We start from the raw sequence: 23047 nt of genomic DNA, 5'->3' as shown, positions 1-23047 counted from the left end.
TTGCTCATACATTCCTTTGTCACTAGAAGAAACGCTATATTTATCTTTAAAATGTAATTTCAATGCCAAGTTTCTGCCAAACATTCTAATGTCAGTCAACTCATACAAATTGCTTCCTTGAGATGGCACAAAACTGAGTCCCTTATTTAATAAACTAATGGCAGAGTCTGATAAAGTCATGGTGGACAAATTAAAACAAATTTATTACTGTTTTCTGCGTCGTCGCTGCTGCGGGCAGTCTTCCATGAATTTCCTCTTCTTCCTGTCCCAGGAGTTGTATCGACCTCTCTGCTGATTGTTGGTCCTTACTGGTAAAGGAAAAAAAAGAAGAAGAATGAGGAGCTTCTTGATTAGGCTGTAAAATTTTGGGTATAGCTCCTGTGTGTTGGTGAGTCATGCGCTTCTTGTTGGCCTCCTGATTAGGTAAAGGTGTTTGCACAGGAGTCCCAGTGGTTTGAATCGGTGGTTCGTTGGGGGGAGTCACAAAGGCTCCGTCGGAGCTGCTGCTAAATACCTCGCTCCCAGCTGTGCGTACTAGTGGAGTGCTGTGCTCCAAGTTCGTAAGCGTACGCTCTGCTGATGCTGAAAGGTGACGTAATCGATCTTCTCCGTCGCTCACATTGGGACGTCTGGGCCAAACGAAGACGTTACCCAATTGGAAGTCTTTGTAGTCTGAGTAACTTCCTATGTTTAGTCAATTGTAGTCTGTTCCCATAGGACTGCACTTGCACATACAAATGGTCTAACTTGTTCAGGCAAAGTTCAGTGTTGGAAGCATTCTCTTACTTCACTGTTTAATTGCTCAATTTTTAAGAACAGCTGCTGTTCAACGGTTGTGAAATAGTCTATGATCAATCTAATATATTTATAGCTCAATTCCAAGTTCATTTCCTGCCATTGCTGCAATAAGTCTAAATGACTGTCCCCATAGGTGGGCATACAAAGCACCCTCATGCCCCTGGGAACAATCTTGAAGTGGAGGCAAGCCTCCATATGTTTATGCTGCCATACTAATCTTTGGTATTTAAATAGATCGTTTTCTAGTTCCTTCAGCAAGGTATAAAACCCTTCAATATTGTTAGTAGTATCTCTTCCACTCACCGTTTCTAAACTCTGTAGATCGAGTCAATAAAGGATTAATACTTAGTCTGGTGATAGAGTTCCATGTTTCACCAGGTATCCTCGGCTCCGGATTAAACGGCAATTCTATCGATGGAAGCTCCATAACGTGGGAGAGTGCAGCAAACAAAGAGAGGCAAAAATTCAAACAGATGCCACACTCTCTAAAGGTTTCTCAATTTGTTCTGACATCGGCTGAGGCAAGAAAAAATGTTCCCCAACGGGGTACTTAGCTTTTAGATGACTTCGGTACTGAAAACACAGGAGCTGACCGACCGGCACTTGCGAACTGCTTCTGCTTCGGGCACTGCGCGGCAAGAAAGACTGAAGATGGCGTCGGCTGATGCCTTTATACTCCAGCCGTTGTGACGTCGGAGAGGAGGAGACACCAGCCGACGCCGGACCCAGACTTTGGAATTCGGCCGACCGAGGGCTGCCTGAGGCAGGACAACCCATATGTTATGACTGCAGTTGCATTCTTGAAGGACATCTGCAAATTGGCAGCCATCATAAATTCACCCCATAACACTAACATCCTGCAAGAAGGTCTAAAACAAATGACTGGAGCAAAATAAGAAGTTATGTACCTACCATAACGTTCCATGTTAGTTGTCTTCTCTCGCCTTCTTTCTTGCTGGATGGGTTCGGAGCCGATCCTCTGCTCTGACTCGGCACTTGCTAAGCTCGAGAGCTAATTTTACCAGCTCGAGGCAACCCTATATCCCATGATGCAAGGCGGAGACTACCCAGATCTCGTTTGGTAGCTAAGGAAATAGTAATATATTCTTCCAACTGTAGAGGAGGAAGAAAAAGTAACACTAACATCATAATCCTCTAGAAAGGATCAACTTAATTTAGTGACACTAAAAGCTGAATAGCTAGAAAAGGAATAAAACCTCTTAATAGAAGAGGCATAATCTTCTCGGTCTGACCAGGCTAGGGGGATGGAGGGCGGGACGCAAGAAAGAAGGCGAAAAGACAACTAACATGAAACGTTATGGTAGGTACATAACTTCTTAATGTTAAGTTGTCAATCTCGTCTTCATTCTTGCTGGATGGGACCACATTCCCTAGCACCTCCATCCTGGGTGGCTCAATGGAACAGACTCTTAAGAACGGTGGAACCAAAATTCGCTCCGTCTCTGGAGGCCAAGTCTAATTTGTAATGAGAAACAAAGGTATGAGGAGAGGCCCATGTGGCTGCTGCACAAATATTGTTTATTGGAAGTCTAGCTTGAAAAGCTGTCGATGTAGCTAGAGCTCTGGTAGAATGGGCTTTTGGCTTAGAAATCAACTCTGCCTCTGAGCTGATAAATTTAAGTGATCACAGAAGACAGCCATCTAGATAAAGTCATCTTGGAAACTGGAAGGCCTTTCCAGTTCTCTGCATAGGATAGAAACAGTTGATCAGATTTCCTAAAAAGTTTAGTTTTGTCCAGATATCTGAGCTGGCGGTGAACATCAAGACAATGTAACTTTTGTTCCGCTCTATCAGAATAATTCTGGAAAAACACTGGAAGATCAATGGATTGATTTAGGTTAGTCTGCGATGCCACTTTTGGTAAGAGACGGATTAGTCCTTAGAGATACCCTATCTTTGTGGAATATTAAATAGGGAGGACGAATGCAGAGAGCATGAAGCTGATACTCTTCCTGGCAGAAGTAATGGCGACTAGAAAAAGTGTCTTCCAAGAAAGAAATTTCAAAGAACAGGCAGCTGCAGGTTCGAAAGGGGGAAGAATCAAGGATGTTAAAATTAAATTTAGATCCCACTGTGGTGGGGGGGGGGGTCTCTAATCGGAGGTTTAAGTAAAAAGATACCTCGAAGGAATGCCTTGCAAAGTTTGTGACAATGTTGTGGTCCAAAAGGCTTATATGAAAATTCGAAATGGCTGCCAGCTGAACTTTTACTGTGGAGGAAGAGGATCCTGAATGAAAAATCTCAGCTAGGAAAGTCCAAGACCGAATGAATCGGAGCAGTATAGGGGTCTATGTTCCTAGCTTTTGCCCAGAAGGAGAAACGTCGCCATTTACTAGTGTAAATCTTTCTGGTAGAATATTTTAGGGAAACTACTATGATATCCCGGACGGGATTAGAAATCATAGGAAGCCTGGCTAAGGATGGAAGTGGAGCAACCAAGCAGTGAGGTTGAGAGAAGGTATGGATTGGTGCAGCTGCCCCGACTGGTGGGTCAGAAGATCTGGAACCGGGACCAGATGCCACGGCTGTACCACGAGATAACGATGTGGGAACGGAAACCATATTTGTCGAGGCCAATAAGGGGCAATGAGAATCAACTTGGCTCTCAAGGCGGTTGCTTTCTGAATTAGTTGAGGTATCAGTGGAAAGGGGGGAAAGGCATAAAGAAGTCCCCGGGGCTATGGCCTGGAAAGGGGAAGAGAGAGAAGTAGTCTGGGCATTTGCTGTTTTGAGGTGTAGCGAAAAGGTCGCAGCAAGGAAGGCCCCACTTCTGAAAAATCTCTTCCGTCACTGATTGTTTGAGAGACCACTCGTGAGGCATGAGAATAGCTCTGCTCAATCTGTCCGCTATGATGTTGGATTTCCCGGGGATATGCGTTGCTATCAGAAACCGCTGAGAATAAATTGCCAAAGTCTGAGAGCCTCTCGACACAGTGGATAGGACTTGGTTCCGCCCTGTTTGTTGATATACCACACTACGGACATATTGTCCGTTTGGACTGCAATAGTTTCCAGGGGAAGAGAGTCGTTGAGGGCTTGCAACGTTAAAAGCACCGCTCTCATCTCCAGGACATTTATGTGCAGATGGTATTCGAAAGGTTGCCAAGTGCCATGGACCATTCTGCCCTGATAATGCTGCCCCACCCGATCAGGGAGGCATCTGATGTAACCATGGCAACCAGGGCAGGAGGAACAAAGGGTCTGCCCTGATGGACTTGAGGGGACGATATCCACCAGGTCAGATGTCTTTTGCAAGTTGGAGTTACTATGATCTTGTGACGCATGGGAAGTTGTTGAAAAGACCATTGGGTGAATAGCATCCATTGTAGATGACGCATGTAAAAGCGGGCAAAGGGAAGAAGTGTTATGGCGGCCATCATAAGACCCAATACTTTCAGAGCAAATCTGGCCTGAATTCTGTTGCTGAGAAGAATCACCTGGATGTGTCTTTGAATGTCCAAGATCCTTTGGTCTGTTAACTTTGCTGAAAGTTGTACGGTGTCCAATTTTGCGCCTATAAAAGTAATAGATTGACAAGGCGACAAGGAAGATTTTTCGAAATTTATAGAAATTCTTAGCCCTCTGAAAATGTGACTGGTGTAATCTCTGGCTTGGAGAAGTTGATGCCTGGTGGTGGCAGTGAGGAGCCAGTCGTCTAGATATGGAAACACCTGGAATCCTTGACGTCTCAGGTGAGCCGTAACCGCTGCCATACATTTGGTAAACACTCTGGGGGCTGTAGTGAGTCCAAAGGGGAGGGCTCTGAATTGGAAGTGACTGGTCCCCAGCCAAAAGCGGAGAAATCTTCTGAAGCGTCTGTGAATTTTTATGTGATAGTACGCATCCTGAAGATCCATCGAGCACATCCAATTGTCCTTGCCCAGAAAGGGAAGAATGGACTGAAGCGTGACCATCTGGAATCTTGATTTCTTTACAAACTTGTTTAGTTTGCTCAGATCTAATATTGGTCTCCAGTCCCCTGTCTTTTTTGGAACTAAAAATAACCTAGAGTAGATTCCGGATCCTATTTGGTCCGCTGGGACTGGCTGGATGGCTCTTTTTGCTAGCAGTTTTGAAATTTCTAGTACTGCTAGTTCCCTTAAACAGGGTGGGACGTCTGGAAGGGTTCCCTTTTGCTGAACTGGGGTTTGAATAAAGGGAATTTTGTAACCCTCTGATATAATCGACTGTACCCATTTGTCTTGAGAAAGGGAAAGCCAGGCTACTGGGTACAGCGATAATTTTCCCTCGATTGCCTCCGAAGGTGGACAATCGGGCAACATCTCAGGGATGCTGGAAGGGTTTGTCAGAAAGAGGCTCTCTGCTACCCTGATTCTGCGGATCCCCTCTGCCCCTAGGGCGGCGTCTATTACTGTTACCCCCTCTGCCTCTGGGGGTAAACTGACTTCGTGCGTCAGGCGTGACTCCTTGAGATTTGCGGAACCACATTTTCCCTCCCTTCTGTCCTTTGGGGTAAGGTCTTGAAGGGGTGGAGAAACGGACTCCTACGGCAGAAAGAGTCTTGCCATCTTGTTCGCATCTAGTCAAGGTGTCTTTCACTTGAGGTCCGAACAAGGTCGAACCATCTAAAGGGGAGTTTGTGAAGGACGCCTTGAAGGGGTCTGCAAAATTACAAAGCCGCATCCCGGACTGACGCCTTAAAGCCACTCCTGTGCCTGCGGCCCTACTCGCTCCATTGGCTGCATAAGAAATGAGCCGCATAGAGGAGTTAACAATGGAGTTAAGGATTCCTAGCTGTGAGCTAATCTTATCCTGAGACCCAGCAGCTGACGGATCCTGTAAAACTTCTCCCAACTCTTTAAGAACATCTCTTTGAAGGCGGGTGAAGTGGCACAAGTAGTTCAGCGATCTCATGGCAAAAGTTGCTGAAGAAAAAATCCGCTTGCCGTACCTGTCCATAGTCCTAGAATCCTTGTTAGGAGGATGGACAGGTACTGAAGGATCAGCTAAGCTCCTTCTTGGTGGCAGCAGCCACCACCATGGCATCAACTGGGTCACCCTTTGTCAAATATTGTCTATCTGGTGGGGCCGTAATGAATTTTGAAGGTCTCCTAGGAATAGGTTCCACCGAATCTGGAGCCATCCACACCTTCCGAGCCACTACATCCATAAGAGGGTCGAAAGGTGGAGACACCCAGGAGGTGGAGGGTCGAGATCCGAACGCCTCCAGGTATACTGACTCGTCCTCGGAAGGATTAAGGGAGGGCCAGTTCCCCCTCTGCTAAAGGAGTTCAAGGATGTCTCAGAAAGAGACATCCTCAGAGGAGGACCTTGGGGATCCCTCAGACTCATCCAGGTCAGTATCAGATGTAATAGACTCGGGGGAGTCTAGATGTTTCCTCTTACATGTCCTCTTACGCGGAGGTTCACCTGACGGATCAGGAGAAGCCTTGGAAGAGGAAGATATTCCCAATGGGGAAACCTGAGGCGTTGGATCTCTGGGTCCGGGAGCAAGAGAGTGGGAAGAGATGTCAGCAGGCACTGTAGTGGGAGGAGCTGATGGAACTGTCCGTTGACTAAGCCGAGGGGCTAGTACACTCCTCATCACCTCGAAGGCTCCCCCGTCAGAGACCAGAAGGTTCCCGCTCCGAAGAGATAGGAACTCCAGGCCTCACCGAGAGGGAAGGCTCCGAGGCAGATGTCGGGGCTGAGCTCACTGCTGAAGCCCCGAGAGGGAGAACGGGGTCGGACAAGGGTCCGATGCCACTCGCCCCCTCGGAGCAGACGAGAGAGACCAGACGCCCGGATCCCTCCAATGAAGGCATCAAGGAGGAAATCGGAGCAGAGGACAACTGAGCCGAAAGGGGTGGTATCGGCTCCGAAGCTACAACGGCCACGGTTCCGAGGAGCTCCGGCTCAGAGCTCTGTAAGAGAGTCGACGGAGGAATGTTTGGTGGATGTGAAATAGCTACCGTCTGTTGAGACGGGCTATGGAGCATTTGGGCCAATGCCTGAGACTTTAATAGTCTACTCACCACTCTCTCGAGGTCGTGATCAGACAGCCTGGACGACAGAGAAGAACTGCTCCGATGGCTCCGCTCCAAGAGCAAGGGTGATCTCGGAGCCGAACGTATCGACTCAAATGAGGGGGATAGAGATCTCTTTTTAGAGATAGATGGAGCCAATGGAGCAGAGGATACGTCGGCTCCAGCTGGAGCAGACACTGAATGTCCAGATTGGGCAGTATCGGCGCCGGATGGAGCAGATACTGTGACTGCCATAATGGAAGGATCTGCTCCGGCTGGAGCCGATCTCGACCCTGGTGAAGATAAACCAGAAGCCGAAGGCTTGGAACTTTCAGCCGAAGGCTTGATAGGTTTCGAGGGCTTCCCCGGTGCCGACTTAGTCGGGGAGCTCTCCGGCTTTAATAAGCCCCCTTAATATCAATTTATTTCTGTGCTCCTGCAGGACTCTTGGGCTGAAGGCATGACAGATAGCACAAGAGTCCTGCAGGTGCAGAGGTCCCAAGCAGTAAACACAAGTGTGACCGTCTGTCAGACATCTTCTGACAGCACGAGTCACACTTCTTGAAGCCTGAGACCTGTGTGTCCTTCGACATAACTGTGTCGAGGAAAAGTACAGTTTTGTACCTACCATAAATGTAGATGTTCGAAGATCCACATTGCTGCAGTCCTTACACTTGGGTAGTCCGCTGTCCTCGGTCGGCCCGAATATCAAAGTATAAGGCTGACGTCGGTCAAGGCGCATTTGACTGACATCAGGACGTCAGGGTACAAATGCGCATGACCGACATCATATCCTCAGTCTTTTCTTGCCCCAGATGTCAGAAGACCCTAGAAATAAAGGTCAAAACCAAAAGACAGCAAACAAACAACCAACCATCCTAGCACTAAAAATATGTACAATATATACAATATACACCTATTTACAACCCAACCCACACAACCACCTCTAACTACAGAGGGAAGGAGGGAGGTAAATTGGACTGCAGCAATGTGGATCTTGAACATCTACATTTATGGTAGGTACAAAACTGTACTATGTTCTTCATCTCACATTGCTGCAGTCCTTACACTTGGGTAGAATCCCAAAGCAGAGGTAAGGGAGGATGGCCAAACTATAAGGAAGCAGGAGCTGCCAAAATGCCCTGCAAAACAGCAGTGGCAAAACCAGCCCTGGATTTAGAGTAAAGTGGTAGGAGATAATGCCTAGAGAAAGTATGCACTGAACTCCAAGTAGCTGCCTCCAAAATATCCTTAGTTGCCACCCCTCAAAAAGCTGTCAGTGGCAGTAGCCCTAGTGGAATGAGGCCTAATCCCAGCTGGAATTTCCTTGCCATGATGGGAATAACAGAAAGCAATGCAAAACCCAATCCACTTAGAAATAGTTTGTTTTGACACAGGCTTGCCCTGAGAACTCAAAGCAAAAGAAACAAACAACTGCTGAGACTGCCTGAACCCTTTAGTTCTGTCCAAATAATCACGCAACTGCCTGTGTACATCTAAAGTGTGCAAAACCTTTTCCCCTTTATTTTGGGGATTTGCATAAAAAGTAGGCAAATGAATAGTTTGGTTTAAAGCCACACTAGAAACCACTTTAGGCATAAAGGAAGGATTAGTGCGAAAGATACCCTATCCTTATGGAAAATTAAGAAAGGCTCAACCGCCATAAGGGCCTGCAACTCAGAAACCCTTCTTGCAGAGGTAATAGCCAACAAAATAGCAGTCTTCCATGATAAAAACTTTAATTCAGTAGTAGCTGCAGGCTCAAAAGGTTGTAGAGTGAGTTTCTCCAACACAAAATTGAGATCCCAAGCAGGAGTAGGAGCTCTTCGTGGGGGTCTTATATTCTTTGCCCCTCTAAGAAATTGCTTGAACAAAGGATGAGAAAACAATGGTGGGTCACAATCATAGTGAGCCGAAATTGCTGCAGTATGAACCTTAATAGAAGAGAAGGACAAACCTTTGTCCAGTAACTCAGTAAGATATTGAAGAGCCACACTTAAATTAGGCTCAGAAACATCAAAATCCTTTGCTGCACTCCAAAATAAAAATCTCTTCCATTTACCTGCGTACACTTTCCTTGTACTAGGCCTTCTAGCTTCCAAAATAACATTCAAAACTTGCTGTGGAAGTGGAGGCCCACTATGGTTCAAGACAGAATATGCCAGGCTGTTAAGGTGCAGAGAGTGAAGCTTGACATTGAGCAAATGACTGTCCTCCTGAGACAACAGGTGTGGAATCGAAGGCAAAGGCCATGGAGGCTTCCGTACCAGGCTTCTCAGTAATGGGTACCAATGCTGTCGAGGCCAATCTGGAGCTATCAAAATCATCCTTGGCTTGTCTTGTCTGGCCTTTAGTAGTACCTTTGGGAGGAGAGGCAGAGGCGGAAAGGCATACACATGAAGATTGCTCCAATTGAAAGAAAGAGCATCCACTTTCCAAGCTGTGGGATGAAACCTTTTTGTGCAAATCTTTGGCAGCTGGTGGTTTAGTGGATAAGCGAACAGATCTATGTCTGGAGTTCCCCATGACACTGTCAATTTCTGAAATACACGAGGATCCAATTTCCACTCGTGGGGATCCATAATTTGTCTGCTCAACACATCTGCTAAGGAGTTCTGTGCTCCCGGCAGAAACCTTGCCTGAAGATTTATCTGTAAACTGAGAGCAGTCTCCCACAAAATCATCGCTTGCCTGCATAGAGGATAAGAATGTGTTCCGCCTTGCTTGTTGATGTACCACATGACAGTTGTGTTGTCTGTTAGAATCAACACCTGGCCTGGAAGAAGTAAATCCTTGAAAGCTATTAATGCAAACTGGACTGCTAACATCTCTTTCAAGTTGATATGTAGATGTTGTAGTCTGGCAGGCCACTTGTCTTGTATCCACTTTCCATTCAGATGAGCTCCCCAAGCTTTGTCTGAGGCATCTGTCGTTAGAATCTGACTCGCCTCTGGCCGGGTCACAGAGAGTCCCTTGTTTAGGTGACATTCCTGAGCCCACCACAAAAATTCCTTTTGAATGCAAGGTATTATTTGAATGACAGTGTCCAAATCCTGGCAGTGCTGTGTCCATACATTTTGAGATACCATTGTAGCTTCCTCATATGCAGTTTGGCATTGGGAAGCACCAGAATACAAGATGCCATGAACCCCAAGGCTTGAAGGACTGTCCTTGCAGTCAGCCTGGACTGATGAGACAACTGATGAAAGTAAAGGGAAAGATTCTTTTGTTGGTCCGGGGCCAGAAAGGCCATCTGGGAAGCTGTATTCAGTCCCACACCCAGAAAGCACATGTGCTGAGAGGGTACTAGACTTGACTTTATTTCGCTCTCAGAATACCCCAGGCATCTTAGCACTGCTATCACATAAACCAAATGATGAAGAAGCTCGTCCTTCCTTGAGCCAGAATCAGGCAATCGTCCAAATAAGGATAGATCTGTATTCCTTTTAACCTGAGGAAAGCTATCACTGGAGCCAGAACTTTCGTAAACACTCTGGGCGCAGTAGATAAGCCAAAGGGCAATGCAGAGAACTGATAATGAGAAGTCCCAGCTCGAAAACGCAGATACTTCCTGCAACTCAGTCTGATAGGAACATGAAGATAAGCCTCCTTGAGATCCAAAGTTACCATCCAATGATCTTTGCCCAGCAGAGGTAAAAGCTGCTGTAACGTCAACATTTTGAATTTGGGAATGTCCAGATAAGTGTTGAGGATAGACAAGTCCAAAATTGGTCTCCACGTGTTCCCTTTCTTTGGTACTAGGAACAGGCGAGAATAAAATCCTAGGCCCACTTCTGGCATAGGGACCGGCTGAATGGCCCCTATTTGGAGTAACAAGAGAAATTTGCTTGTGAGCCTCTATTCTTTGTGGAGGAGGAACGTCTGGCATGCCTTTGAAAGGAGGCAAGGTATGGAAATAAAACCTGTAACCGTGGTGTATGATATCCAATACCCATCTGTCTTGGGTAATTAAACTCCAATTTTCTTTGAAAAGTGCCAACCTTCCTCCCAAAGGTGCTGCCAGACGAGAAGGCTCTGGCAGCTGAAAAGGTAGGTCATTGGGTCTGTTTACGAAAGGACTGACCCCTGCCCTCACCCGAAGACTGTGCAGGAGAACTCCCTGTTCTAGGCCTGAAAGAGCCCTGAGCTCTGCCCCCTACCACGTCTAGATCTACCCCTAGACTGGGAATCATAAGAAGGATACGTCCACCCCTTAGTAGGCCAATTTCTACTAAACTTTGGAGGCTGAACCTGCAAAAAATCTTTAACAGTCTGCATAGACTTAGCCTTGTCTTCCATTTTCTTTAAAACTGTCTCAACAGGAGAACCAAACAACACATCAGATTGTAAAGGAGCATCTAAAATCCTTGTTTTAACATGGTCAGATAAATTCTGATCCCTCAGCCAGGCGTGCCTGCGAAGAACTGACCCAGTGGCAGCCACCCTAGACGAGGCCTGTACAGCATCAAAACCACATTGCAAAGAATGCTTACCCACCTGTTCAGAAACATGTACTAAATCTTGCAACTCTTTACAATCAATACCTTCCGCCAGGGCATCAACCTTAGACTTCAATTGTGAAAGGAGATAGTTTTGGTATTTCAACATGTGAAACTGGCAATTCAAAGCCCTCATAGCTAGAGTGGAAGAAGTATAAACTTTCTTTCCCCATCTATCCAAAGCCCTGGCCTCTTTATCTGAAGGAACCGGATTCATGACAACAGAAGCCTTAACACCCTTAGGCCCCTGACTAACAGTTTCTGGGTCTGCCCTAGGACTCTTAAAAAGATACTTATGAGCTTCAGGCACCCTGTAATACCTATCCGGTTTAACAGGAGCAGGAGGCAAAGAATCAGGATTAAGAGAAGCCTCTGTAAAAACATCTTCCACCACATCCAAAACAGGAGGGTATAGCCAAAGGCCTATGCTGGGGTAAAAACAAAAATTCCCTAAGCCTTTTCCTGGAATCAGAGAAGTCCTGACCTTCCCACTTAAAATGCTCCCTCATGGAATGAAGAGTTTCTGAAAAAGAAAAATCCTCAGGAGGAGAAGCAGGAGGAGTAGAATCATCCACATCAGAATCAGAATAAGGAGAATACTCCTGCAAGTCTTCAGCCGAAGACTCTGAAACATCCGAAGCCTGCGCAAAACTCCCTAGCTCAGGCTCCACCCTAGGTCTCTTATCAGGAGGGGGCAAAGAACCCCTAATCAAAGTAATCAAATCTTCTGCCATTTTAAGCATATGCTTCTTGGGCACAGTTCCTGAAGAACTAGGGGTGACACCAACTGAAGCTAAACCTGGCCTGCCTCTGGGAGAAGCCTTGGAAACAGAAGGAGAGGGCCTAACCACCCTAGGAAGGGAGGGGAGTATAGTAACCTGAGAAGCCCCTTCAGCCTGACCTGCCTCCTGAGAGGCCACATCCTGCAATAACAAAGTCTCTCCCTGGGAACCCAAAGAAACCTCCGGTGGAACCACCGGCTCCACCGACACCTTTAAAGAACCGGCGTCCGGTACAGACGGTTCTTTTAGCCTAGGCTTAACTGCTTTGTCCTTGCGCTTCTTCGAAGAAGCGGGCGTCGGAGCATCCGACGGCATTTTATAATTGCACCGCTTCCCAAAGACTAACCTGGCACAATCCAACCTTCTCTTTATAGTGCGTTTATTGAATCTAGCACAAGAGCGACAGCCAACAACGTCGTGCTCAGGCCCTAAACAAGGAATACACAAAGTATGATAGTCTCTATGCGGTATCTGTTTCCCACAAGAAATGCAATTATTCACTTTTTCTGACATCCGGTAAACCACTGAGGCAAGAAAAAACTAAAATATTCCCCAACGGGGTACTTAGCCAACTTTGACTCGGTCTGAAACTCCGGAATCGAAAAATTTCAGAACGCCAACCGGCACTTGCAATGCTGCTTCTGCATCGGACCATGCGGCAAAAAAGACTGAGGATATGACGTCGGTCATGCGCATTTGTACCCTGACGTCCTGATGTCAGTCAAATGCGCCTTGACCGACGTCAGCCTTATACTTTGATATTCGGGCCGACCGAGGACAGCGGACTACCCAAGTGTAAGGACTGCAGCAATGTGAGATGAAGAACATCACAAGTTGTGAAAAACAAAACACTAACACACGCACAAAAAACACCCAATCCAACAATTTAAACTAAACAGGGATAACAACACAGTCAGACACAAACAATCCCTGACAGGAAAAAATTTGGGAAGGCCTAAGGCCTAAGCTAGGGAAAGGGGATAAATAACTCGAAAAAAGGGAACAATAACGGGAATAGGGTTAAAGTAAGCATTAAGGTCAACAAAAACAACTATAGATATGAAAAATTTAGAGGGGTTAGACTAAAGTCTTATATTTAGAACTTACCTGGAGCTGGTAAAAAAAGGCACCTCATAAGCGAAGCGGCAAACGATATCTGGGTAGTCTCCGCCTTGCATCATGGGATATAGGGTTGCCTCAAGCTGGTAAAATTAGCTCTCGAGCTTAGCAAGTGCCGAGTTGGAGCCGAGGATCGGCTCCGAACCCATCCAGCAAGAATGAAGGCGAGATTGACAACTTATCAACAGATTAAAACTCAATGCAAAGAATCCCAGTATATTGCCTTTTAGGAAAATGTCTACCCAAACAAATTACTCCATTTATAAGATACCCATAAGAGTTGATCTAGTAAAAGATCTGGGAACATATGTAGACAGTAATCTGGCCTCTGACCAACACATAGCTAAGGTAGTAAGAATCATTCTAGGTCACCTAGCTTGTAGGGGTAATGCCATCTACGTCCAAGGAAGTTTTAGTACCACCCTTATCAGACCCATAGAGTACAATGTCTCTTGACATACATCTGACTAGGCATATGCAACAGTTGGAATGCCCACAGAGATTCCGCATCAAGAGAATCCAGGGTATTACCACTGTCCTATATAGATCACCTTAGAGCCTTGCCTCCAAATAGGTTAAGAGGTGATCTGTGCTTAGCATATAAAGCATCTTTAGATCCAGTCCTGATGAACTTTCGCACATCTGCAAAACAAGAATCACTGGAAAGACTAGATCCAGCAATCTGAACTTTTCTTGTAACATACAGCATGTTGGCGAGACAGATACCAGACTCAAAGGATTCCCATGCTCTGGAATAGGGTCTCCATCCATGTAAAGCAGAGTCAATCGCCAAGCCTATTCAAACGTAAATAACTGTTGGATGGGAAATCGCAACTTCAGTGCCAGGCTGACAGTAAACATTCCCTAACTAACATGCCCTGCCCCCACAACTTTTTCATCCTAACAAAACCCTCCAAATATACCCCCATTAAGACGCATGTTACCAAGTGATGTAACTGGGTTGGGTTGTATAGCTAGGCTTATAAAGGCTCTGGTGGTCATTAGCCTAGTATATAATTATGAACCTATGTAGCTTTAAATGTTAATTACAATGCTTGTCTAATATTTTACTTGGCAGGATTTAGACCTCTGACAATGATAAAAACAAATGGCAATGAGAAAAAAGATGCTAGCTTTGTTAATGCATGAAAATCTTTGCAGATTTCACTCACAGCACAGTGTTCAACTAATTATTTGCACCTGCAGACTTCTCGTCTACCACTGAAAAGCATTTGTTAATGGAAAAATGATTAACTTTGCAAATGCAAGTAAACTACCACTGCCTGGGTTCCTATTACGAGATCGCAGACGCAGTTTATCGAATGTGTCTTGATAGAACGGAAAAGAGCGAAAAGGCAAAAAAGCTGTGAAAGAAAACGCTTGGCCGCTTTTGTTACTTTGCCATTTCAGCACTGTAGTGTGATCTCGGAGTTGGTATATTTACGTAGGGGGGTGTGGGGGGCACAGCCCCCCACATTATGTAATGTTTTAAAGTTTTTTTTTGTTTTTTTTGGAACAGGGTTTTTTTCCCCCTTGGAAAAAATTGCTGTTCTCAGGTTTCAATGTTGTAAGCTTTCACTTACATGGGGTCGATTAATTATCCTTCACTTTTGTAAGCGTGCGATAATATAATATAGACTCACTACTGTCTATGCCTTTCATCTTTTATTTTTTAAGCCCATTTGCCTAAACAAAACCCCTGGTCTATAAGTTAAAGGATATTAATACAGACATCCACTTCATAAGACTTTGATATCTAAAGTCTGCATATAAGATGATCAATACACTTTTATAATCACTAGCCGAGCAGACAGAGATCACATCATAACTAACTTGCTTCTTTAACGCCTTTCTTACCATGTTACACTGTAAAGCCTGGACACATTACAAGTTAAAGCACTTTCTTACTGCAATGCCTTTAACATATATAGCAATGACTGTTAAAATACTCCCCACTTCACATTTAAAATACACTTGACTGCATCCTATACAAAACAGATTAAAATATAACATGCAATTTATATCATGAAACGTTATACAAATAAAAAAAAAAAAAATCTTCAATCCCTTCAGTGTCCTTCTAACATCAGTAACAAAGTAGGGTATATATATTAGAGTTCACCCACCAGTTTAACAGTCAACAAAATGTCAGTCTTGATCACCTCTTGCAAAGCCACATGTTGCAGGTCTAATCCTACATCTAATGGGATTGACATTTTACTGTTGGCCATTTCCAGTTTTCCATTTACTCACTAATTTTACAAAGTTGCTGTCTTCTTGCTGACCATCTCCCATCTTTCAATAGCAAGCCACTGGTTCAAGTCAAACATGCTTATGATTCTTCCAGTGGACATAATGAATTAAAGGAATGTATTTGGGAGGGTAAAGGGCAAGTGTTAGGAGGGATACATTGATCCTTCCCCATAGAGATAAAAGATGGTTTAGGATTGCCAGATTTGAATGGATACTTTATAGTTACGCAATTAAGGCTTATACAATTCAAGCAGAATGTTACAAATAAATGTGGAAAAAAGAAACAGAGTAGAAGTATGCTTTTGGATGCAGATCCTCAAGGAGAATAACCACACAATTATATTCATAAACTTGCAGAAAGTACTAGAACCAAGCCAATAGAAGAATGGAGAAAGGAGATTCTGCCAACAGGCATGACTGCAAGTAGGGGTATAGAAAAAAGGCATGAGAGAGATGGAATTACTGGAGAAATTTGAATAAGGAATCAAGGTATCAGGAGCAAATAAAATAGAGGAATGGCAGAGTAGAATGAGGCCAAGTAGAAGTTGGAATGCAGGCTTAGCACCACCTTCCTTTCAAGGAAATCTCAGGTATATAGATAGAGACAAGGATATGGGACAACATAGCATGGTGAGTAGAGGTCATTAATAACTATATTAAATAAGAGAAGTCCCAGAATAGAGCCTTGAGGGACACCTACAGTAACTAATTGAAAGGAGAGTAGGTTTTGTTGCCATTTAATGGCTCGTTTACCACAGACATAACTAAATAACCTTGGCAAGGACTTCTATGAACGTTCTACTGAGGAAAGTTCACTGGAATAGCTGCTGGTGCGAGATGGTATCAAATGTCTTTGACAAGTCTAAGTGGACACGAGCAGACCCTTGTTTCTATGTTGGTTTATTACATTTGGTTAAATGTAGTAGAGAAGTACTGGTGCTGTGCTGGGGCCTAAAGCCATGTTGAGTTTCTGACAGCAGGTTACTTGAAGTTGGGTATTGCATCAGCTGTATACAGACGCCTTTCTCTATTCTGGTAAGGGGGAGAGAGACTAGCTACTGGTCTGCAGTTATTAAAATCTATAGATCTGCTGCCTTTGTGAAGAGGTATGATGTAGGATTTTTTTTACAAAATGATGGGAATGATTTTTCTGCTACACACCTTGTGACACCCCTGCACTGACCCAGTAATAAAGGAGCCTTAATCCTCACCACTAGCAACAGTGAGGGACGTACACAATGGGAGGATGACAAGTACACACAGTGAAGTACAATTCTCCTTAAAAGCACAGAGACCACAGTCCATATGGGGCTGGTTTCTCTCTCTTTCTCCAGATCCCCAATAAGACTCCTCACTGCACAGCTATAGGGTTGAGATTTCAGCTGAGTGGTCAAGCCAAAACTTCCAGCACCCTCTCTGTCCAACCAGTGCTTCTTGTCCCTGTCCAAGTACCAGACACACATTTTGAGATTTGATTTATATACAAACACACACATCCACCTGGGAAAGGTTGGCGCAGGTTTACTAGCTATGCCCCCTTCTGCCAAAACTTTAAGGTAGTTATCACTGCTACCAACCACTCTATTAGCTACTCTAAGGCCCTTGCAAAGGGTGTCCAATCCTACTGTGTAAAGTTACTATTATCCAAATAGTAGTTTTGACCAAGACTTGCAAGGCTATTTAGGAGTGGGATGTACACAGTGTTACCAAATACATATGCAAGTACACTAAGAGGTTAAATAGCTCTAAACAAACCAGATACAATTAAAAGGTTTAAATAAATGTAACAAATAATAAAAGAACAAGGCAATACTCAGTAAACAAACAGGTAAGTCATAGTTCAAAATCACAGGAAATATTTTAAAAACAAAATCACAGGAAATATTTTAAAAACATTGCAGGACAGTCTCAAATACAGAAAACATCTAAACTATCTTTACTATATTTCTATTTGTATCCAAGAGAGATACTATGCCCTGAATCTTGCTTACAAGTGAAGATGTGGATGTTTCCAGGTCAAAGACAAAATACACAGTCTCTCAGAGAGTTCCCAAATTAGTATCAAACATTACTTCTGGGTTAGCTTGGATGACATCACTCTGTCATAGGACTTCAGTTCCCAGGCTAAACAGAAACCTGACAGATTTTTAACATTGCTGTGTTAAAAATACATCTCTCAAAACTGTGCAGCTGCTAGGAAGTCAAAGCAAAAAAACATTTTTTACATTTTAAACCTAGTAATTACTACTCTTCAAGACAACAGAAGAAAACTTCTAGCTCTAGGCATCCTGTCTCCTTGCTGCATTGAAACTAAACTTTTATAGCACAATCATAAACCACTTAATTTCAACTTATTTTCTTAAAGTTTTGTAAGTTAATCTTTTATGTTCCAGCACGGTATGCTGTGGTTACATTCTTGAAGCTCAGTACATAAAACACAGTTCTGTATAAATCATAACACTCACAAATGACAGAATAATTTACAAAATTCCAGACAGCTGGGGTGGCAGTGTCACCCCCCCCCCCCCGAAAAGTCAAGCTAATTTTTCATGTGACCCTTAAGAAACGTTGCTCGAGAGGGTTGAGCCTATCTGGGAATACCTTACCCCATTATTCCCTGTCTTGAGACCCTATCTGTGTTGTAATTGCTAACCCCACTGTGCTGCTGCACTTTCATATCATATGCTGGCAATCTTAGGCTCCACCTTAGTAACTTGGCATTTTGCTGGCTGGCTCAATTTAGCCATGTTAAGGGACTGTGGTCTGTAACTACAGTGAATTTCCCTCCATAAAGGTAAGGCTGAAGTTTCTGCAGAGCCACAGTAAGGCTAGGCATTCCTTTTCTACAGCTGCATAGCATACCTCCCTTGGTTGGAGCCTACGACAGATATACCACTGGATGCTCTTCTCCCTCTGAAGAAACCTGGCTAAGTACAGCCCCCACCCCATGGTTTGAAGTATCCATCTGCACAACAAATTTTTTGCTGTAATCTGAACTGGCTAACACAGGGGGTCCTCACAAAGCTTCTTTAAGCTTCTGGAATGCCTGCTCACACACTGGGGTCCACACTACCTTATCTGGCCCGTTTGTCCTTGTCAGGTCTATGAAGGGAGCAGCTATGGTACTATAATTGGCAACACTTCATATAGTTCCCTGCTGTCCCTAAGAATGCCCTCACCTGCTTTTTGGTAAGGTAAGAGTGTCAGGCCATACCTGAATGGCTTCCACTTTGGCATGTTCTGGCCTGATCTTACCACTCCCTCCTCTATTGTCCCACACAGGAGACCTCTGCCATACCCATTTGACATTTGCTGGGTTTAATGGTCAACCCTGCCCTCTGTAGTCTGCCCAGCACCACCCTGACATGCTAAAGGCACTCTTGCCAGGAATGGCTGTAGATTGCAATATCATAGAGGTAAGCAAGGGCAAAAATAATCTGCTAGGGTACAACCTACCAGCCTCTGGAAAGTCATTGGGGCATTTTTATCCCAAAGGTCATCTTCGTGAACTCATACAAGCCAAAAGGAGTCACAAAGGCTGACCTCTCTCTAGCATTGAGAGTCAAGGGCACCTGCCAATAACCCTTGGTAAAATCAATAGGGTTAAGATACTTAGCCCCACCCAGCTGCTCTAGGACATCTGCCCTAGGCATGGGGTAAGCATCTGATTGTGACTACTTAATTCCCTGCAGTCCACGCACAACATGATGCTGCCATCCTTCTTTGGTACCAGCATCAATGGGGAGGCCCATGCTGGACTCCTGGATTTCCCCTAGTTCCAAAATTTCCTTTATCTCCTCCCTCACAGTCTGACTCACTCAAGCAAACCCTAAGGGGTCTGCTTACCAAGCCTTTGGGGTTGTGTATCCACACTGTGCTGCACCAGGTGGGTGCACCCCGGTTTCCCAGTGAACATACCCCCAAACTCCTGTAACTCTGCTTGGATTTCTCGAACCTAGGTAGGGGAAAACTGCTGGGACATTGCTACCCCTTCCACTGAGGTGTCAGCTCAACCCTCACTGAGATCAGTCACCAGATCCCCCCCCCCCCCTCAGACTCATCCTGCATTCCACTGCAAATACTCAGCATGAGGGCCTCCCTATCAAGGCAAGGTTTCATCATGTTACCATGGTACAATTTGTGTTGCTGCCTCCTGCTTAGCAGTTCTGCCATGTAGTTAACATTGTGACCTTCCTTACCACCTTGTACGGTCTCTCCCAAGCTGCCTGTAGAGTGATGTGTCTGACAGGAATGAGAACCATTACCTGCGGCTCTCTAGCTTGAGCATTCCTGTCACATCAGACCTTTTTCTGCTGTTGGGCTTCTGCCAGGTTCGCCTGGGCCAGGTCCATGAGTTCCCTGAGCCTTGTCTTGAGGTTTGGGACATATGCCACAACAGACTCCTTGTGAGATTCACACTCGCTCTCCCACTCATCTCTAATCAAATCTAGAGGTCCTCCCACCCTACACCCATACAACTCAAAGGGTAAAAAACTTGTGGATTCCTGAGGCACCTCTCTGTAAGCAACAGATGGGGCAAGTATTTGTCCCACTCCCTGTTAAACTGGTCTACAAATGCCCATAGCATCATATTTCGTGTAGAGTTCAATCTCTCAACAAGACCATTAGTTGGGGGATGGTAGGGGTGGTCTTTAGGTGCTTCACCCCACAGTACTTCCACAGACAAGCCAGCAGGTCTTGACAAGAAATTGGCAACTCTTTCAGTCAGTATTTCCTTTGGAAAACCTACCCTGCTTAAAATATTTAAAGCATTTGCCACCTTTTCTGCCTCAATGGAGGACAGAGCCACCGCTTCAGGGTATCTAGTAGCATAATCTACCACCATTAGGATACACTTTTTCCCTGTGGAACTTGGGGTACTCAGAGGCCCCATAATATCCATAGCTATCCTCTGAAATGGCTCTTCAATCACAGGCAAAGGCAAAGGAGCTTTCTCCTGGTCTCCTGCCTTGCCTACCTTTTGGCACCACTCACAGGTCCTCCAGTACCCTGTTGCATCTCTAAATCCCAGGCCAATAAACATTCTGCATAATACGTCTCTCTGTACATTTTATGCCCATATGACCTGCAAAGGGAATATCATGGGCTATGGCTAGAAGTGCCAGATGGTACGCTCTGGGCACAACCAACTGATGTGTTCTCTTGCCCTCTAGCCCACCTTCAAGGGTCCACTCTCTATACAGTAACCCTTTATCCCAGTATACAGATTCTCCCTTCCCTTCAGAATCAGGTGCCTCACTAGCTACATCCCCTCAGGCCTTGTAATGTAAGGTCTGAGAGCTGAGCCTGTCTCAGCTCTCCCTTAGTAACCCTTCCCAGCTCCCCTTCCACAGAAGTCATTCTCTGACAACAGTGCCTGTCACCCTGGGCACTACTACTTACTCACCTCTGCCCTTGCAGTCACAATGTCCAAGAGAAAATCAGTACCCACAAGCAGCTGTGGCTCACCTTCAGTCTCACTGCTACAGGGTAGCTCCCTCTCTGAAGTAACCACCTCACCAGTTCTGACTGCAAGTGTGTGGTCTTGTCTGGGTCTCCTCCAGGCTACCAGACCCACATGCTTGAACACACGGTATTGCATTAACAAAATAATTCCCCATCAGGACATCTGCATGGATATCCTCAAACACATCTACTTGCTTGCTTCCTTTTCCACCATCCCAGTCAAGGTGAACTCTAGCCAAAGGTATTTGAAATGGGGTCCCTCCTAAAGCGCTGACAGGAGTAGATTGCTCAAGCAAGCAGTGCTCCTCTGTAACCATTGCAGGCTTCAGAGTGGTTAGGTCAGTGGCTGCGTCTCTTAGCAGTGACCGGTTTCCCATTCACTAAGATAGGATAAAAACCTCTTGTGGTAGTTTGGTACCCTTGTTGTCTCGAGACAACTTACTGTTGGCATTTTGTCATTCCCACTTAATGGCTCTCCCACCTTTTGTTCCCCACCTTGCCTCTGTGGACATCTATATGCTACACGGTCCCACTGGTTGCATTTAAAACATTTAACCTTGGTCCTGGATGTGTACCTGGACTAGTGGCTTTCCCTGCTACTAGCGAAATCTGCTGGGGCAGTCTGGGCTGCCCACCATGGGTTCCCTTAGACCCATGAGCACACTGGGTGTCCCTTTCCTGTGCAGTGATGCCCTGCTTGCTAGGTATAGGTCTACCTTCTTCCCTAACTCTTCTGCAGTAGTGTACTGTCCATCAGCTAACCAGATTCTAATTTCCTCAGGCAAAGTGCCAAGGGGCTTGTTCCCTCACCCACCTATGAAATTAAGTGCTTAGTTCAGCAATATATTCATATACACACTTTCATCTGTCTTGTGTCTATGCTCCTGAAACTTTTTCCTATAAAATTCAGGTGTTACCTTAAAACATTCTAAAAGACAGCTCTTTACAACATTATAATTTAAACAATCAGTATCAGTTTAGAAATAACAGTTACAGCTTTATCATGGAGTAAGGGGATCAGGAACTGTACCCAGAGCCCTTGGTCAACATTATACTGTTTACATATCCTTTCAAATATAAATATAAGAAACTATCAAAATTACCCACCTCTAAATGTGGAAGAAATTTACTGACCTTTGTTTCTTCTGGGATTTGGTTACTCCCCTTCCTCATTACCTCCATGACTCTGGTGAAGAGTCAGTATCTCCTTTTCTTGTTGCCTCTGCCTCTCCTCCTCAGCTTACAGGCAGTACTTTTTCTCACTTTCCACAGCCTTCAAACACTTTCTCATTTTCCTCAGTACCTAGCCATCTCAGTCTCTCTGCTGCCTTTATTTCCAAACAATTGGCCTCCAGCTCAAGTCTCTAACTCCAGATGGATTTTTTAGTCCTCTGTGGAAAGGCTGTCCATTTTCTGAGAGTTGTACATCTCCAAGGTCACGGATTGTCCTCCTGGTTGCTATCCCTGTGATGCAGCTGTGAGTAAAGCTGCAATAATTTCTGCTTTAGTCTGGTTGGCATGCACAGTCCTTTTGCCTGGCACATCTCAGCCAAATGGCTCTGTCAGCATGCCATACATCTCTGCCGACATGCTTGCCTGCTCTCCCTAACTAAGCTAACAAAAAAAAAAATTATGTGAAACTCAATGTTCACTGCGTGGCTGACTTGGAGTACAAATACCTTCAGTGACCACTGTACAAAGGCTACAGGAATTCAAATATCCACACCACTACAAGCCAGTTAATATGTGATGTGGCTATCCCACCACTACCAACCAATTAATATGTCATGTGGATATCCCACCACTGCCAACCAATTAGTGCGACACCCCTACGCTGGCCCAGTAATGAAGGAGCCTCAATCCTCACCACTAGCAACAGTTAGGGACATACACAATAGGAGGATGACAAGTACACACAGTGAAGTACAGTTCCCCTTAAGAGCACACAGAGACCACAGTCAGTCTGGGGCTGGCTTCTCCCTCCTTCTCCAGATCCCTGTTAAGACTCCCCACTGCCACAGCTATAAGGTTGAAATTTCAGCTGAGTGGTCAAGCCAAAACCTCCAGCATCCTCTGTCCAACCAGCACTTCATGTCCCTGCCCAAGTAGCAGACACATTTT

General features: G+C 45.0%; 1 protein-coding gene across 2 annotated transcripts in view; it reads right to left on the bottom strand.

Moving 5' to 3' along the window:
- ST13 (ST13 Hsp70 interacting protein) overlaps window positions 1–23047 on the bottom strand; it is a 1818146-nt gene that overhangs the window by 496108 nt on the left and 1298991 nt on the right. The gene's annotated exons all lie outside the window — the stretch shown is intronic.

Source organism: Protopterus annectens, chromosome 1.part1 (genome assembly GCF_019279795.1).
Source record: "Protopterus annectens isolate FY-2018-M chromosome 1.part1, PAN1.0, whole genome shotgun sequence".
Taxonomy (NCBI): domain Eukaryota; kingdom Metazoa; phylum Chordata; order Ceratodontiformes; family Protopteridae; genus Protopterus; species Protopterus annectens.
This window is presented reverse-complemented; position numbering and strand designations above follow the sequence as displayed.